At 42.7% G+C, this 19,077-nt stretch overlaps 1 protein-coding gene across 2 annotated transcripts in view; it reads left to right on the top strand.

The window, feature by feature from the left end:
* Window positions 1-2,016: 2,016 nt before the first annotated feature.
* OTOS (otospiralin) overlaps window positions 2,017-19,077 on the top strand; it is an 85,391-nt gene continuing 68,330 nt past the window's right edge. Inside the window, exons 1-4 of one of the 2 annotated variants that reach the window (XR_008320479.1) lie at window positions 2,017-2,504; window positions 6,693-6,891; window positions 11,916-12,000; window positions 12,445-12,539. The gene's annotated coding sequence lies outside the window, so the exon portion shown is untranslated. Of the gene's footprint in view, window positions 2,505-3,981; window positions 4,022-6,692; window positions 6,892-11,915; window positions 12,001-12,444; window positions 12,540-19,077 lie in introns of those variants that run through there. The other variant, XR_008320480.1, reaches the window with a different exon arrangement.

Raw genomic sequence — 19,077 nt, forward strand, 5'->3', positions numbered from 1 at the left:
ATGCATTGTGTGAAAAAGTACTTCCGTTTGTTGGTCTTAAATTTCCTGGAAATCAATTTCATGGGATGACCCCTGGTTCTAGTGTTATGTGAAAGGGAGAAGACTTTCCCTCTATCCACTTTCTCCACACCGTGCATGATTTTAAAGACCACTATCATGTCTCCCTTCAGCTGTCTTTTTTATAAACTAAAAAGCCCCAGGTGTTGTAGCCTTGCTTCATAAGAAAGGTGCTCTAGGCCCCTGATCATCTTGGTTGCCCTCTTCTGCACCTTTTCCAGTTCTACAATGTGCTTCTTTAGATGTGGTGACCAGAACTGTACGCAGTACTCCAAGTGTGGCCGCACCATTGTTTTGTATAAGGCCATTATAATATTAGCAGTTTTGTTTTCAATAAATACTCACTCTACTCATGCAAGTATGGAATAGCCACCCACACACATTCCCATGGTTTTCCTAAGGTGTTTGGGGGACATATAGTCTACTAACTCCCCAAGACTGGCCTTTGGCCTACAAAAGCCATGGAAACTTACTCTTCTTGGAATGTGTGAAGAAGTCCTACATGCACCTTGTATTAATCCTTTCCAAATAGTCACAGATGTGATATCAGAATATATCCTCAGCTAGTGTAAATCAGCATTGATCCAACAAGTACAAGGAATATGCATGCTTAGGTAGATTATTACATCCTGTAATTACTGGGCTTTCTCTCTTTTTAACAGTATTTGATTATCTTGGTTGTGGAAGGAGAAATATTACTATTGATGAATTACAGATGTGGGCAAAATCTTCCAAGCCACATTTTCTTTAGTTGCTTTATCATCATTTATTCCAGCTACCATGAAATATATAGTTTTGTAGGGACATGGATTGGAATGCCACATATTAATAACGAGCTATGATTATGTATTTGTATGAAGAGGGGAAGGTACTTGCTTTTCTTCCAAGTTGCATACTTTTTGACATCTGCCATTGGAAAGCAATTGAAGACTGTTCATATTTTTTTAGTTGCATAAAGCTGTTCAATGGCAAAGTTCCCTGGAGATTGAATTAAAACATTGAAACCCACAAACATTAGCTATTGTTGTCTCCTCTTCAGAAAGATGCACTTTTAGATCATAAGCTGTGTTTGAATCACTGATATAAACCTTTCATTCAGAGCCTGAGTTCTGCTGGCACAACAAAGAGCTCCTCTTAGAACCAGCTCTACCCTCCAACACTATCCAACCCTTGTCTAGTTTCTCCTCCTCTCCATTCCTGGCCTCACCCACTTTCCAATCTCCTTCCTACCTGGGCTTTGACTCTGGGTCCCAATCTGGCATTGCAATCATAGGCAATCCTTGCCTCACCAGATACAGGCACATAGCAACAATTGCATCCTTGAGACAATGATGTAATTGTGTCTCCTGAAACATTTACAGGGATTGGACTGCTTCACTCTGGTCCAACAGCTGGATTCATTTGAACTTTAGATAAAGTTCCATAATTCAGCTGAGATATAACAAGCACTTTGTGTGTCTGTTTATGCCACAGCTAACATTTGCCTATTTGGATCTTATTTTGGTTTTTAAAATCTTAATCCAGAATTCCCTGAAAACAAAACTGAACCATCACTTACTGTAGAAGGCTCCATCCCAAAACACTGGAACAATCCTGTACTACTGCACAGTATAGGATTGCTTTTCAAGAACATTTGGATGAATTCAGAAAACTGAACTGCCCTTCAATTGCCTGTTATCTGAATAGGATGGGAGATGGGGAAAGGAAGTTTTCTAAATCTCTGCCAATATATTTGTCCAACAGCCCCTCTCTGTTCATCAACTGCTTGAAGAGATCTTGCTGTTTCTTTCTGTTGGGATATGCAACAGCAGCAGCAGCTTAGATTGCTGTATAGTTTGCATGTAATCTACTGTAAAGCCAGAGGGGGGCACTATTGTTTCCTCTGTATTGGTTGGGCTAGCTAGCAGTTTATATTATTCTCCTTCCTGTTCCTGTTTCTTCTGTTCTTTATGTACGAATCAGCATGTTTTGCACTGACCTCTTAGTGTCTTTGCCAAGTAACGTTCTCTTTAAAACCTTCCACTGGTGTTTGCTCTGTACTCCACATGGACAGAACACACCGACTCTGCAACACTTGCATCCATGCATACGTGTGCAAAACCGGGTGAAGGAAGCCCAGCCAAGTTTTGCACATTCGTGTGAACCACCAGGATTGGGCCCAGTCCCCGCAGCAACGCAATGGCAAATCCGCCTAAACAGCCACCTTTTAAAAGGAGGTTAAGGGAGCGATGGCTGCTTGCAGCCATGGCTGTCACACTGCAGGGAGCCTGGGGAGGGGAGGGGGATCCCCAAGATGTACTGTGCACTCACGCAGTGCATTCTGGTAGTTCCAGGGGCCGGAACAACACATCCCAGACCTTCCCCTCCCTTCTGCCTGCCACACGGATAATCGTCTGGGCGCATGGAGAACACACCCAGCAACACAAACGGGATCATCTGCGGGGAAGGTAAGTATAACCCGCCTTCCCTGTGGCCCTTGCTCTGGAGTCCTTCTCACTAATTGTGAAAAGAGGCTCAGTTAGTGGTGATATTGGAATGGCAGAGCATATGGGATCTATATGGAAGCGGAGGCCATCTTGGTTGAAAACAACTCCTGCATCCTGCCAGCTTATCACCAATCCTACCAGAACCATTGGACAAATAACGTTTTCTCACATGAAGTGATTAATCCTGGATTCATGTGAATATATGAAAAAAGGAGAAAGAAACATTTTGCATCAAGACCATTATGTCTGAATATGCCTGGATAAAAATGGGCAAACCCTTCAAAACCAACTTTGAAGTATTTGATGAAAGTAAAAAAAGAAAAGAGGGGAGAGATCTTAACAAACAATTTCTTTGCCAGAAAATAGGAGTGCAAATTTGCATGTTTGCACCCTCGTGTTTGATTGGAAGAGAGAGCATTTTGGCAAAATGCTCTCAGTCAATCAATGACATCATTCCTTGACCTGACAAAGAGCAAGCGGTTTCTTGTGGGCCACCTGAAGAGAAATGGTGGGCACAGCAAAGTTTGTTATATCTCACAAGCCAGTACCATAAAGCGAGAAAAAGAAACAAACAAAATTCACATCTTTGATGAGCCTAACCAAGAGAGTTTTCCAAGTTAAAAATAACAATAATAATAAGCCCTCAGCCTACATATTTACTATGCCTTAGCTGAATTGTGAGGTCCTGGTTATGGAGCACCTTGCATCATTGTTGCTCCCTAAGGAAGACCAATGATGCTCAATAAATCAATATTTGAAGCTCTTTTATCTCGTAGCCTTTGGAAGCTACCATGAAAACAATATATTTCCTTTCTGTTATTTTAGATGCACAGGTCTGGATGTCTAAGCATTAATATACCTTGAACTATTATGCCTGCAGAATATTTAACACCAAAAGCAGCAGATGCTGAATCCCCAAAGCTAGATAGGGATAGTAAAACTGGGTTATTTGCACACTTTCTTAGTCCCTAAAGCCTGTTTCAGCCAGCTGTATTTCACAGGCAATCACCTGGAAACATGGGCTGAAGACAAACTTCAAAGAACTATTTTGTGATAAAACAGCAAGACTCGTCTTAGCTCTGACAGAGACCTTCAGCTGCAGAGGTTAAGCAGATACAGTTGCAGCCAGACTTAAAGAATGAAGGCTGAAATGAATGCCAAGATTTGCCCCCTTTTCCCATCTTCAGATCAAGAACGGGTGGTCTGCTGGGTGCTTTGACTGGGCCCCCAAGTTATTTTGAGGTTATCATGGCTAAAGGCTAATTTAAATATCTGATGTCTGAGACTGCAGTCCTAACTACAATTATTTGCTAGCAAGGTCATTTTCGGAAGAGTTCCCTAAATTGCATCTTGCTCAGGGATGATGGGCTCACAAGGTAGCCTCCTCCTCAACTCTTATGAATAAGAAATCACAAAATCTTATTTGAACAGCCTGAAGAAGCTCTAGCCAAACATTACAAGGTCCATAGTGTTACAAGGTATAAATTATCATAGAGAAATAACCCTTATTCCAAACATTTTGTTAGCTGGATAGTCCATACTGTGGTGAACTGATGTATTATTAATTGCCTATTATAAATTCTGCTGTTTATCTGAGAACTGTAAAATGACTTTTCCAAGGAGAGCTGTGATGAAACAAAAACAGACTATTTCTGTTGGCTATATGATGTCTTAGATCTATCAGGAAAGCAACTCTTTGAAAAGAAATAAATGTGATACTAGAGCAGGTATGGTCAACTTGAGGTTCTCCAGGCAGCTATTGTTGGACTACAACTCCCATCATCTGCAATTTGTTGTAGTCAACAACAGCTGGAGAGCCTCAAATTGGCCATTTCTGTGCTAGAAGTGTATCCAGTGGAGTATCCAATGGATCCCTATGGATCCATTGTGTATCCAATTGTGTATCCAATGTATATCCACATTGATCCCTATTGTGTATCCAATATATATCCAAATTGATCCCCATTAGATCAGAAAAGTAATGTTGGCATTGCATAATTCCTGAGACAGAAAGAAGAGAGGTTACAAAGACAAAAACAGAGAAGAGACCTCAAGGATGTGCTGAAATTGATTTATTGGCAATATCCCAAGTCTTGTGGTTCTTTTCAGGGGAAACTGGTTGTTTCCCCTGAAAAGGGGAACATGATTGAAGTGTGTAGAATTATGCATGGAGTGGAGAGGGTGAACAGAGAGAAATTTTTCTCCTTCTCTTACAACATTAGAACCAGGGGTCACCCCATGAAACTGAAGGTTGGGAAATTTAGGACTGACAAGAGGAAGTACTTTTTCACAGAGTGCACAATTCATCTGTGGAATTCTTTGCCATGGGATGTGGTGATGGCCACCAGTTTGGATGGCTTTAAAAGGGGCTTAGACAGATTCATGGTGGACAGGTCTATCAGTTGCTATTAGTCTGGTGGCTGTGGGCCATTTCCAGCCTCAGAGGCACAGTGCCTCTCAATACCAGTTGTAGGGGAGCAACAGCAGGAGAGAGAGCATGGACATACCTCTTGCCTGTGGGCTCCCCAGATGCATCTGGTGGGCTACTGTGTGAAACAGGATGCTGGACTAAATGGGCCTTGTGAGTGATCCAGCAGGGCTGTTCTTATGTTCTTATGGTTTAATCCATTCAAAGGATCATGTGCAACAACAGTGCTATCCTATTGATATTTACGCAAAAATAAGCATTCTGTATTTCTTAGTAAATCTGTTCAAGTCTGCAGCCTAAGGTCGTATTTTGGATGGTGCAGAAAACTGTTTAAGTTATCTTTTGACTGGAGTAAACCAATTGGCCTTGTTAAAATATTCTTCAGTGCACTTGCATAATACCTGGAATGTTGTATTTTAAAAACTGTGCTTAGTTCAGGTCCTCCCTCCTGTAATTTTAAACTTGAACCAATGCAAAAATAAATCAATGAGGGACGATGGCAGAAATAAAGAATGCATATCGCTTAATGATTCCCAGAAGATTTTGTCCTGTTTAGACTTGCAAAAATTAAGACTCGGGTAATGTATCATCTAGAGATACTAGAAATGAATATTGGGGAATAGGAGGATCCTAATTAAGTTAAAAGAAAATATAGACAGAAGAACAAATGTGTCTTTGTGATGGACTGAACTAGAAAAAAATACTTGGAGGTATCTCGCAAGTCTGTAGGGGGATTGCTTTCACTGTCCTGTCAACTGAGGTGTTGTATTAGATATATTGTATTAGATATATGCCTTCCAGTATGTTTTAATGAAGAAGAATGATTGAAAGAACATCAGAAAATAGAACTGGGATATGTGGCAGGTTGCCAAGCTTCCGTTTTGCCTTGCACTGGCATATAGAGACAATGACTAACTGTAGCTCTGCACTGCTTACTGTATGTATCGTGCTGGTGTATTAAAATAGATGAAATTCACAGAAACAAACATATATATCGTTTCCACGCTATGACTAGGGAAAAGCGGACGAGTTGAGTTCCAAGCACAGCCAATAATAAGAGGCAACAATATGATAACTGGAGACAACAACCACATGATGAGTGATAGCAATTTCATACATTCAGGCTGTCTGCAATTATGATGCGAATACCTCAATGCATGAGCTCATCCCTAATCAATGTCTAGGATTTGGCATAATGCTATAAAACATAATCTTATAGATGTTTTTCTGCCTAGGCAGGAAACTTACAGGCCCTGTTTTGATTTGTGCCTTAATGCTAATACTGTCAGGATCTCAGGCAATAGACAAGATTTCAGCCAGGGATGAGGTTTAAAGTTTTCTCTGGTAATAAAAGCCTGTCAGAAATAGATTCAGTGGTAAATATTCATTATACGGGAAAAAGAGAAGCCCATATTTCCTGATGCACCTGGTTTTTACACGGCAGGTGGCCAGCTGCATGCCATTCTGCCAATTTCATCCTTGGGAGCAGTTTATCTCTGAAATCCAGCACCTTGTATACTGGGAACAACACAGCCAAACTGCACAGAAATGGGATTTCCAGCTTTAAAGATAATCTGCCTGATTCCACCTTTGACCCATAGTTAATATATGCCCCCAAACTTTATACTTGCTGTTCTAGCCATTCTGCAAGGCTTTAACAATTGCTTTCTTTTGTATTGCCAGGATCAATGATTTCATTCTCTTCTCACTTCCTCTTGTAGAAGAGAAGAATCCCAGGTCTGAGGAATTGTTTTTTATTGGCCTTTGATGTTCAGGAGGTCACGGAAACTGCACAAGCCCTTATTGCCATTGGTCTTGAACCTGCCCTGCTGCTCAGATCCTTTCTGGCTCCCTGATCCTGGTGGCTATATTTTTCATTTAGGCAATGGTAATTGTGCACACAGGAAATTAAAGTCTACAGTGAGTAGGTGGTTTTTACACTTTTCTGCTCAGTGCAGGATATTAATTATTACTTAACATCATCATTTATTATTTCTTGTTTACACAGGTGTATTATATTATTATTATTATTATTATTATTATTATTATTATTATTATTATCTATTACATTTCTATACCGCCCCTTCCAAAGGCTCTGGGCAGATAGGGGTGTGCAGAACTGGTTTGACCAATTCAAGCTTGAACCAGACCGCCCCCTGCAAAAGGGAGGGCAGTCCAAGTTTGAACTGAACAGGGCCCAGTTTGGATCGAACCAGTTTGGCCCAGTTCAGCCAGTTTGGGATGCTTGTAAAGGGGAATCCAGTAAGGATTAGAAATAGTTTAGAAAACTATTTAAAATACTTGTTCAATAAGAATGTGAAGTCAGAAAATTGGTGAGGTGAACAGGGGAAGGGGCAGAAGGACATTCCTTAGGGTTAAGCATTAAGAATTTAGATACAAATTTGGTACTAACTAAAACTTGCTCCAAAAGGACTCTGAAGGGACTAAGTCTAACAAAAATGCAGCCAAACAAATGGATCATAGAACAAATCAATCCAGAATTTTCACTTGAGGCACAAATGACTAGGCTCAAACTATCATACTTTGGACACATTGTGTTTGTATTTATTTGTTTATTCGATTTCTATACCGCCCTTCCAAAAATGGCTCAGGGCAGTTTACACTGAGAAATAATAAATAAATAAGATGGATGCCTGTCCCCAAAGGGCTCACAATCTAAAAGAAACATAAGATAGACACCAGCAACAGTCACTGGAGGTACTGTGCTGAGGGTGAATAGGGCCAGTTACTCTCCCCCTGCTAAATAAAGAGAATCACCACGTTAAAAGGTGCCTCTTTGCCAAGTTAGCAGGGGAAACCCATTATGTGAACACCCAGCTCCCTTGAGAAGTCCATAATGCTGGGGAAAGTTGAAACAAAGAGAAGAGGATGACCAGCAACATGATGGATGGATTAGATCACGACAGCACTGAATGCACCACTGAGAGACCTTAAAGGCCCAGTTGAAAACTGATCATACTGGAGAGAATCTATCTATGTGATTGCTAAGAGTTGACACCAACTTGACAACACTCACTCAATCAATCAATCAATCAGGCAAGCAGGAAATGCTGTTTTGATGTGTGAAGGACTGTGCATGGTCTCTTAGGAAGCCATCAGATAGGACTTGTTCAGTTGCCTCCCGAGGTCTAAAGCTCGAGTCAAAGTCCGCAAACACGTCCATTCACTTAAAGTGGCCTTTGAATCGAGCCTCAAGCAGTGTAGCAATATACGCACTGCAGAACAGGTGACTACTAAGTGGAATATCACAACATAATCCTGCAGCTGCTTCTTGAAAATCCCTTCATGGGTTTCAGAGCACTCAGGCAGCTATGGAAGCCGGAGCATCTGATTGCCGTTCAGGGCTTGCGGACCACCCACCTACCACTCTGAACATCCCCCTTTGTAAGGCAGCATTTCAAGCCCTCCCAAGTGCTCCAGTTCAAAACCATTCCGCAGGACAACTCATTCCATTCTCAAAGGCCTCTAGAATAAGTTGCATGGCGTTCCAATTCTAAACCTCTTTGCTTGAAGTGGTAGCTACAGCCCTGCATGGTACTAGACAGGCTGTTAGTATTAAAAGTATTAAGAAGACAAAGAGGAATTTTAGGGTGGGATTTTTCAAAGCAAGTTAGGAGCCCAAACTCACATGCCACACAAACATATGCTCCTAAGAGCTGCTGAAAAGACTTTTCTCCATTTCCAGTTTATTTAAACATGTCCAATGCTTCTGCCTAACACAAGGTTGGCCAACCTTCTGGGGAACTAAAGTCCACAATATGCGCCTTTGGGTGGTTTTGCTTCTACTCTGCTGAGATGGAGCGGCAGAAAGGGGTGTACACCTGACTTTATACCTCAGCCTTTAACCAAGGAATGCCATGACTCCAGTTCCCTATGCCACTTATGTGCTCCTGGTTTAACAAAAGGAACTGTGAATAGAAAGACTGGTGGCTGAAACTGTGAACCATTCAACTGTGAATCATTCCTAGCTATAAAGCCCTAAATGGTTGAGACCCTGGTTATTGAAGAACTGCATTCTTCTACATGTACCTGCAATTACCTCAGATTCCCCCCCCCCCACTGGAAGATAGTTCAGGAGAAGAGACAGGGAGGAAAGACCATGTGACCCAGACCCCAGGTGACAATGCATTGCTAGGACTCCCACACCAGGAGAACCAGGGAAACTAGCCCTGTCTCCATTCTCTGATTTGAAGCCGTCATTACCCCAGCACTGACTAGTGACCCTGAAGACACAGGACCAGCTGCAGACCCCTGCCCCAGGCTTGTTGACAGGCCAGAGCCTTAGAGAGCTCCAGAGATAGAGAAATTCCTCTTATTTCCAACCCCCTCAGAACCTGAGCCCCCAGGAGAGCCAGCTCTTCCCCTTCTATTGTTCTCCCTGATATCTGCATGTCAGGTGAAGCAGGATCAGCTGGAGAGGAGAAAGGGTTCCAGACTCCAAGCTAGAGGGCTGCCCCATTAAGACTGCTGCTTTCCAGGCAGGGAGGCGTGGGAGGAGAGCTGGTTTGGGAGGAGAGCTAGTCTTGTGGGAGCAAGCATGACTTGTCCCCTTGGCTAAGCAGGGTCCACCCTGGTTGCAATAGAATTGGAGACTTGATCTGTGAGCACTGTAAGATAGAGCCACTCTGTGAAGCGCAGACGGTTCCAACAGAGGCGTAACTATAGGGGGACAGGGGAGGCATGTGCCCCGGGTGCCATCTTTTCCGGCCACGTGGGGGGCGCCGCCATGACAAAAATATATATATATATATTTTAATTTTTTGTTAATACAAATGTTTCCTGCTCAGTGCAGCAGTGCTGCAGCAGTCAAGGGAGTGCGTCGGTGCCCCCTCCCCCATGAGCGGTCCCTTCCGCGCCGCCCGTGGCCCCCCCCCCATTGCTTTGCTGGCGCCTGGCGGCCAGTCAGTGGCCTGGCTTCGCGGCAGCGGCGGGCGCTTGTGAGGAAAAACCTAAGTATAATGTAGTATGTTGGGGGGTGGGGGGGGGCACGGGGGGGCGCCATTTCAGTGCTTGCCCCGGGCGCCGTTTTCCCTAGTTATGCCTCTGGGTTCCAAGTTCCCTCCCTGGCTTCTCCAAGATAGGGCTGAGAGAGATTCCTGCCTGCAACCTTGGAGAAGCTGCTGCCAGTCTGTGAAGACAGTACTGAGCTAGGTAGACCAATGGTCTGACTCAGTATTTGGCAGCTTTCTATGTTCCTATGAGGAGAAGCCCAGCAGAGGTAGACTGAGCTCAGAGGTATTTAAGTGCTCCGTCTATCTCAGGCTGTTAGATCAACATGTCCCATGAACGTGTCTTTTATGCTCTCCTCAACCTTGCTGCCTTGCTTAATCAGTCACCAGCTCTCATGGGTTCTGTGCTTTGGAGCAGGACTGGACATGCCCCAAGGACCTGTCAGCCCAGATAGAGGTCCCTGAGCACTGCCAAAGCCAGTGCTTAGAAAATTGGGCAGGGCCCCTTTAACAACAAGTCCTTCCCCAGGGAAAGGGTGGGACCAATCCACTCTGCTTGGGCAGCAGCCATAAATACTGACAGTCAGTGCCAATTAGCTGCTGGAGCAACATTCTTCTTGTTGGTATCTTCAGCTCTCATAGGTTCTTGCTTAGAGCTACCTGAGGTCCTGATTCTTCTTGGGGCTGTCCCAGGTCTGTGTCTCTCCCAGAAGATTTCTGCCTCAGTGGAGACCCTAGTTCAGGTTGGAAAAGGATAGTTCTCTTTACATGTTCTGCTCAACACCTGAGGCCTTGCTCTGTTTCATAACTGAAGGAGTCTTGATGACCTTCCATCAAGAAGAAGACTTTTTTGTGATGGTGCCATAACCCTGTGGAATGTCTTCTCTAGGGAAAACCACATAGTCCCCTTATGATGTAATTTCAGATACCTAGCCAAGACCTGACCTTATAAGTAGGCCAGGTTTGCCTTAAACAGCTGTGACCTGTAGTGAATGATGTGTTTGGCTTCTGCTACTTTTATAATGTTTTGTTTCTGCTGCTGGACTTTTGCTTTGTTTTGTAAATATGTAGTTTGGTTTTATTGATTTTATTTTCTTGTAAAACACTTTGAAATATTTTTTGTAAGAGAAGTGTGTTTTGCAGTTCCTTCCCTGGGGTTGAGAGGTGCTTTCCACTGCCCCTTTGGGTGACTTGACACAGCTCCACCATTGAAGGACCCACTTTAATGTACAGCCATATCCTCATGTACAGCTCAGCCCAATAACATGTTCAGTCAGAAGCTAGTTCCACTGAATCAATGGAATGACTTCTCAATGAGGGTCAAACTACATGTGATGCTAAATGTGCTATTAGGATGTCTGTCTTTTTTTAAAAAAATTAAATGGCCATGGAGGTGCCTAACCTTAACCAGTTAGGGTTAGGGTTTAGACTGGGCCTTCAGTGTTTGGGGAAAGGGTATTTAAACCCTTTCCCTCCACACTGTGGCCTTAACTAAAACCATCTCCCTCATAGCTGCTATTAGTTCTGGGAGGGAAGCTGCCACCATAAGCACCAATGGGAACTTTTTTCCTGGGGCAAACAGCAGACCTTGGTGGGGTGACTTTTCGAAAGACCACAGAGAAGGGGTGAAATATCCCCTCTCCATATGCTGTAGTTCCAATCCTGATCCTCCTCCCCATAGCTTTTTTTTTTTTTTAAGAAGACTGAAGTCCTAAGGATGTGTTTAGCATTTTGTAGTTTGACCCTAAATATTCTTGCAGTACTGACTTGGAAGAAAGTGCCATTTCAATAAAACATGCATAGGATTAAGCTGCACATCTCGGCTTCTGAGACAAGTACTTCTCCAGTCAACTTAGTCGCACATTTTTGCCACTTTAAGTTTTGCCCTTCTTGAACATGAATGACCCCAAAGTGTCCAGTGTAATTCCAATGAGGTCTTGTAAAACAATATTAATATTACCTTATCCATCCTAGAAACACACCAATTCGTCCAAGAATTGCATTGCAGTAGAGCTGGAAAAGTGTTATTTATGAAGAGTCAGTTTAAAGATAAACACATGTAAGTGTCAAATTTGGCAAAAGTGACTCCTGAAACTGAGAACTCAGGTTTCCCAGTGATGTTAATGCATGTCTGTCTTTCCCCCTTGGTTATTATACAGGGCCATTAGTAGGGGAGAAAAAGAGTGCCTTCTTTCCAAAATCACCTTCTATACTGACTGGACAGCATAAACTGTTGTGTACAGCATCACTGTCTGTTGCCATGGCAGTGTGGTCAATGTCAACCTTATGACTTCACTCCAGGAGAGAAGACAGGATACAGGAAATAAGCCCCTAGTTTAAACAAATACTACTTGATTAATAATTAGGGAATATTAGGAAGGGCTCAGAATGAAACAATCTGGCAACAGATTTGAAATCTCCCAAGGTTCATAGGAATCTCATGCAGTGTTGGTTTTGTCTGTTACACATTTTAAAGGATCATTTGTTTTATTTTCAATTTTAGATTCACTTTTTGAGCAGCCCAAGACCAAAGTTATTAGGATCAGAGATAGTGTTTCACTATGAATGGAAAACAGCAAGGACTTGGATCGACTGCAAGTAAGGCATCCTAAATAAAAGTTGCTCTCAACTGCTATTCTTATCAGTGCTTATTAGAAGAACTGGAGGTGTCATGCAATGCACTGTAACTTTCCCGTCATAAAAGTACAAAGTAGCAACCAACGTTTGAGCAAAGGTATTGAGTGTCAGTAATGATGATGAGAAAATTTTGGCTGGGAAAAGACAGATATTGTTGGACACATGTTACCAGCAGTGCTAGTGTGGAAATGTAAGATCCAGACATATGCTTTCTAAAATTATCCATGAAACTAAAACCGAGGGCAACATACTTAAAATATTAGTGGTGCTTGCTTGCATGCAGGCAGTCTGGAAAGGGCCAGCAAAGTGCTTACCCACTGTATCGCTGCCTGGAATCTGCCTTTGATATTAAGAGTATATAACCACTGGGTTTTGACACCACCATATCCTATCTCTCTTTACTCCAATCACTATTGCCTCCCATGCATTTTTGATGTCGTACTCACAATGCCACTTGGCATAACTTCAATGGATCGTTTTTCATAAAGCAAAATAACCTACCCCCCTACCCCCCCCTTTTTTTTTGCTGCGTAAGGAAAAGATTTGGCATATCCACAGTATATTTCTTATACCAATAAAACTCTAAAGGATACAGAAATGAAAAAAGGACAACTGTTAGTAAAATTTCAGGAACAGTATCAGAGCTTCAAACACTGTAGCCCACTCCAGAAGGTTAGATTGGCCCTATGTATATTCAGTGAATGTATGTGCCCTCTCACTGTATGCAAGTTTATTGGCTCATTCACATGGATCACAAATTAGATACATAAGAACAGCCCTGCTGGATCAGGCCCAAGGCCCATCTAGTCCAGCGTCCTGTTTCACACAGTGGCCCACCAGGTTAGTGTTATGCGAGAGGGAGAAAAATTTCTATCAACTTTCTCCACACCATGCATGATTGCATGGACAATCATGAGGGGACACCACTATCATGTGTCCCCTCAGACATCTTTTTTCTAAGGTAAAAAAGCCCAAGATGCTGTAGCCTTGCCTCATAAAGAAGGCGCTCTAGGCCCCTGATCATCTTGGTTGCCTTCTTCTGCACTTTCTCCAGTTCTACAATGTCCTTCTTAAGCTATGGTGACCAGAACTGTACGCAGTACTCCAAATATGTCCGCAACTTAGATTTGTATAAGGACATTATAATATTAGCAGTTTTATTTTCAGTCCCCTTCCTAATGATCCCTTGTCACCCATGTGGCTGTTCTTATTCAGATCACACTAAGCAGTTTTTCTTTTCAATCACCATCATTTTGGGTGGCAAATGGGACAACAATCTAAGTCATAAATACGAATCCAATTTCCATGCTTGTTTCAATTCAATTGTATTAAGAGGGGGTTCCCCCATCCTGGGACATTTACACATAGGCTTTACCACGTGTTTATGGGGAGGCTTTACTGCAAACTTTAAGTTGTACCAAAAAACTGACATAAATAGTGGATTTTTTTTTACCCCAGATATATATCAAGCTACACTGTAATGTGCAGTGGAAAACCCAAACTTTGTGTGAACTGCTCCTTGATAACTCTCAGGGACTTAAAAGTCATAATTCCTCTAACTTAAGTCCTGCTCTTCAGCCCCAAAAGATATGAGGAAGACTGGAGAGGGAAGAGCTCTCTCTCTACATTCTCAGAACTCTTTTTCCCCCTTTCCCCAGCAGTCTTTGGACTTTTCCAGATAACACGTATGAATCACGCTGATAATAGCTTGTGAATAAGTATAAATTGAGAGCTTACAGAAGATACAAACACTCCTGCAGATTCTCATCGTCTTTCTTTCTGTGATATGACAGGAATGTCATATAAGTATCAGGTGTCTTGCATTATTTCTGGCCAGTTATAGCTTTTTGTGATTAACTCACTCACATTTGCCAGACCAGTAGTTTGAAAATGGGTGAGTTAATCACAGAAAGCAAAATCGGACCAGCAGGGAGTGCAGCATAAATAACACAAGGAGCCTGATTCCTGTGTGACGTCCCCATCAGATCCCAGAAAGAAAGATGATGGGAATTGGCAGGAGTGTTTGGATCCCCTGTAAGCTCTCACTTTACACTTATTTGCAAGCAGTTTTCAGAGTGATTTATACTGCTGTCTGGAAAAGCCCTTCAGGTGCTGAAAAAAGTATCATAGTGAATGTACAAAATGAGTCTGGCATGATATGGGACAGTTTCCAGGGTTTGCCACTGGTATTTGTAATGTTCCAGAGCCAAATACCTGTGCACTGCAGCTCAAACAAATTGGCTGAAACAGGTGGTTTGATTTTTCTAGCTCAAAAGTGACATGACCACATAGACCTTGCTGGGAGATGTGTTACGATTCTGGCTTTAGGACAGGGATATTCTATCGTACATTATAGATGGACAGATGGATTTGTTTTTAAAATGAGGAAGTGTCCAACAGGCATTATAATCAAATATGGAATATGAAAACCCACAACATAAACAACAGTGAGATAACAAAACTAACAATTCATCAAAACAGCAGCAAACTACCACAATGGCATACCAGTTTCTGCCCCACCCCTGCAAAAAACAAAGTCTTCATATAGATTTTTGTGCAAAATGGATTCTGTAGGGGATCTGTGAAATAACACAAAGCAGATATAAGAACTCTAGTCCACACACAAAAAAGAGTGCCGCCTAACACTGATATAATGCATGAGATTGCATGGTAAATGTACCCTGGAGAACATGACGCAAAGGCCTTCGGCAGCAGTCACTTTCCCAGCTAGATGTGTTGGGAAGAGAATGGGAGTCCAGGAGGTCTTGTGGTAGGTATCACATTCGGTCATTAGGCCAACACTTGCACTTTGAATTGTTAAATGCAAATATTTGCAAGACTGCATCGTGCTTTGGGAAGAGGAGACCTGGGCGAGTTAGTAAATTGTCTTTGGTAAGCCTCACAGCCTTTAAAAATCACAATAAAGTACTGGATAGTTAAATGCAAATATTTGCTGGACTACTTCCTGCTTTGGGAAGAGGAGATTTCATCAAGTTTCTGGACTAGACTGAAGTGCCAAATACAGCCTTTCAAAGTTACGATAAAGCATTAAATGTAGATGGGTGTGAGCTCTACTGGGAGATTTCAGGTGGGCTATAGGATTTGTAAGGTGCCTTCTTTCCTAAGCCTCTTGGATAAGAAGTAGGCCCTCAAGACACACCTGTTTTCTCAGGCTTTTAGCTGAAATTAATTTGAAACTGTCTGCTTGTTTTTATCCCATGAATTGTTTTAATGTTTTTGTTCTGTGAAATCATTTTGTTTTTACTTTGTTTTATAGTTGTGTTTTAAATTGTGTACACCGCCTAGAGATACACATATCAGGCAGTATAGAGATAAGGGGAAAGTATTCATAGAAAGAGTTTAAGCAGACTTTCCCCGGCGTTCTTTGTGCATTCCTTCATTGCTGTTTCACTGGCTGACAACCTGACTACCCAAGCACACGTGTTTCTGCTCTTGCAGTATCCTTGTGGAGCACAGGCAGAGTGAGGAAATTTCGCCCACTTGCACAACAGCTCACATGCTGAGGGGCTGGGTGAGTTGCGCATGAGCCCTACTCGTATCCCTGGTGTCTCTCTTTGTGCATCTGCTTCAGTGGTCAGGATGTCTACCACTGATAGCAAAGTCTGGAAGTCTGAGAGACATTGGGGGCAAAATTTGCAGAACTCCATAAGTTTTCTACCCCAAATTAGAAGTCCATTCTCGTGACAGCAAAGAGGATTTGGAAAAGCTCAGTGCCATACTTAGAGCAAAGGATTAAATATTGTGGTCTGTATTTTCTTAAATGTGCTATCGTGGTGTCCCAGCTATACTGCTGAGTCATGCAAAACTGAGAGATGGTCAGCTCTCTAAGCTGTGACACAGTCCAATAGCTAATGAAGACAGACCTTGGGCACTAATGGGCATGCAGTGCAGCATGACTGCAACCTGTATAGATCGTTCAGCCTGCACCACAAAACACAATTGCCTGCCAGGGTAGCATTGCTGTGTGACTGGGACTCGTTGTGCTTCTGCTTGTGTACCCTTGTAAAACCTGCTAATCCTATATGTTTGTAAATAAATGGCTTATTACAGATGCAGAAGTCCCCAGTGATCTCCTCTCCTCTCAACGAAATTTATCCTGTAAACCAGGCCTGCTCAACTTTGGCCACCCAGCTGTTCTTGGACTACAACTCCCATAATCCCCAATCACAGTGGCCAATAGCCAGAGATTATGGGAGTTGTAGGCCAACATCTGCAGGAGGGCTGAAGTTGAGCAGGTCTGCTGTAAACGTTTCCCTGCTTCAGCTATCTTTCCCCCCATCTCCCCCCGCCATCTGGGGGAAGGGGAATATGGAATATAAGCAAGTTCTTGGTGAGCTATTTAACCCTGGCTGGACTGAACTCAAGTGCTCTGACAAAAAGTTGACTGGACATTTGAGCCAAGTTATATGTAATAATAGACACTAAGTAGACCTTGTTGTTGGAAGTAGACTTTTGCTGATCAAAATGGATTTGAACATCATTCAATGCTATTTTAGTTATTTTGTTTTTCTTTTATAACTTTTAGAGTTCCTTTCTACCTTCCTGCTTAAGCTTCTATTTTTAATATATGGCTCCAATTGCAAGATTCCTAAAGGAACGGCAAATTGGTGACTCATTTATGGCCTTCAGCAGGTGGTCTGTGCAATGTTTCATATTACTTAGAAGCCAAGGAGCTTTTATTATGCAAGGCTATAGGATCTATAGGCAATGTTTCAGCGCATTCTAGGCTTGATTAGATGTTAGTAACAGATTGCATCTCATGAAATTTGTACTTTGGAATGCCCCAGAAGAGCTTCGCCATGCTCCTCCTCTCAGTGATTTTAAGAAACAACTGAAGACATATATTTTTAGAGAGGCTTTAATATATTTTATCCACTGCTTATATCTTGTAGGTTTCATAGTGTTTTAGCTTTTTATTGATAACAATTTGAAATTTTTAAGATTTGTCATTTTAATTGTTGTTTTAGCCTGGTCTTCTAACTTTTTAAAATTAATTTTTATTCCAATTGTATCCAGTTTATTAATGTTGTAAGCTGCCCCAAGCAGTAGTGTGCTGTAGGGGAGGGGCATAAACATTTTTATTAATGTTAGGATGTTATATTGTTAGGATGGAGAGGTTTTTCTTACAAGCTTGTATTAGAACAGTTTTGGATTATACCTTGAAAATGATTTTTTTTAATGTAAAACTCTCCCTCTCCCTCTCCCTCTCCCTCTCCCTCTCCCTCTCCCTCTCCCTCTCCCTCTCCCTCACACACACACGCACACACACACAACATGAAACACAAATTGAGATCACTTTTGGGAGAGGGCAGGACTAGCAGTATGAAGTGAAGTTAACCCCACTGCTGAGGACCTGCCGACCTGGATCCAAATTCACAGGGGGAATTATTCACAGGGAACTGCACCCTTGCACCCACCCACCCCCAGATCCACCCGGAACAGAATCACCAGCAGAACCAACTCTAAAGCCCTCCAAGGTATCTTGGAATCCTATAGGATCCAATCGCATTCTTGGATGGACCATCCTAATAGGTCCTGCTCCCCTGAAGAGGTGGGTTGTGGCCACAAAACCAACCTCTATCAGATGATAGTCCATCCATGACAATGGAGACAGTCTAGGATTCTCCACCCATGGAACACCACACTGATCCGAGCAAAGGGCCAAACTGAGGGTGTGTGTTGGCCCCATGACCAAGTGGGATAGGCGCCATAGTTGCCATGGTCGCAATGAACCCCTGAGCCAAACTAGACAAGCTAGCCCCAAAGTGACCATTGAAGTCACCCAACACCCAAAGCCTGGGTGATTCCAATACCAACTCCACAACCAGCTCCATCAGCTCATATTCTCAGTGTGGATTCTCTGATAGCAAATGAGAGTGGATTCATGGTTTGTATTGAAAATCTCATTTGCTACCAGAGAATCTACACTCAGAACACCTCAGATACAACAGAACCCTGTACCCCATGGGTTAGAAACCCATAGGAGTGGCTGGCACCCTCTGTTCACTACACTGACACTTGCTCTGGGCCACCCCAGTGCCCCCCAAGTGCAGTTATGGGGCTGCTGAAACCTATGGAGAAAAACCTTAAAGATGCGTAAACTTCAACAAATCATCAAAAACCAGCCCTCTGCCCAAATCCTTTGAAAAAATTCTGATAGCTTCCAGAATGGGTGGTAGCATCCACTCATTAGGCACTACCACCCCACCACAATCTTTTGGCCCAGATCCCACTTTATGTCCCAAATCTGCCCCAAAGACACTAAAACTTCAACAATTCACCAAAAATCAGCCCTTTGCCCAATTCCTCTGCAATTTGGGTGGTAGCCTCCACCCTTTAGGCACTACCACCCTACCCCACTCTTCTGGCCCTGGGACCGGTTTTTTTATCTGAATCAATTCGGATTCAGATTAATTCGGATCCGAATCGGATCTGGGGTGATTCAGATGGGTCAGATTCAGACCCAAAAACAAATTAG

This window comes from Hemicordylus capensis, chromosome 3 (genome assembly GCF_027244095.1).
Source record: "Hemicordylus capensis ecotype Gifberg chromosome 3, rHemCap1.1.pri, whole genome shotgun sequence".
Classification (NCBI taxonomy): Eukaryota; Metazoa; Chordata; class Lepidosauria; order Squamata; family Cordylidae; genus Hemicordylus; species Hemicordylus capensis.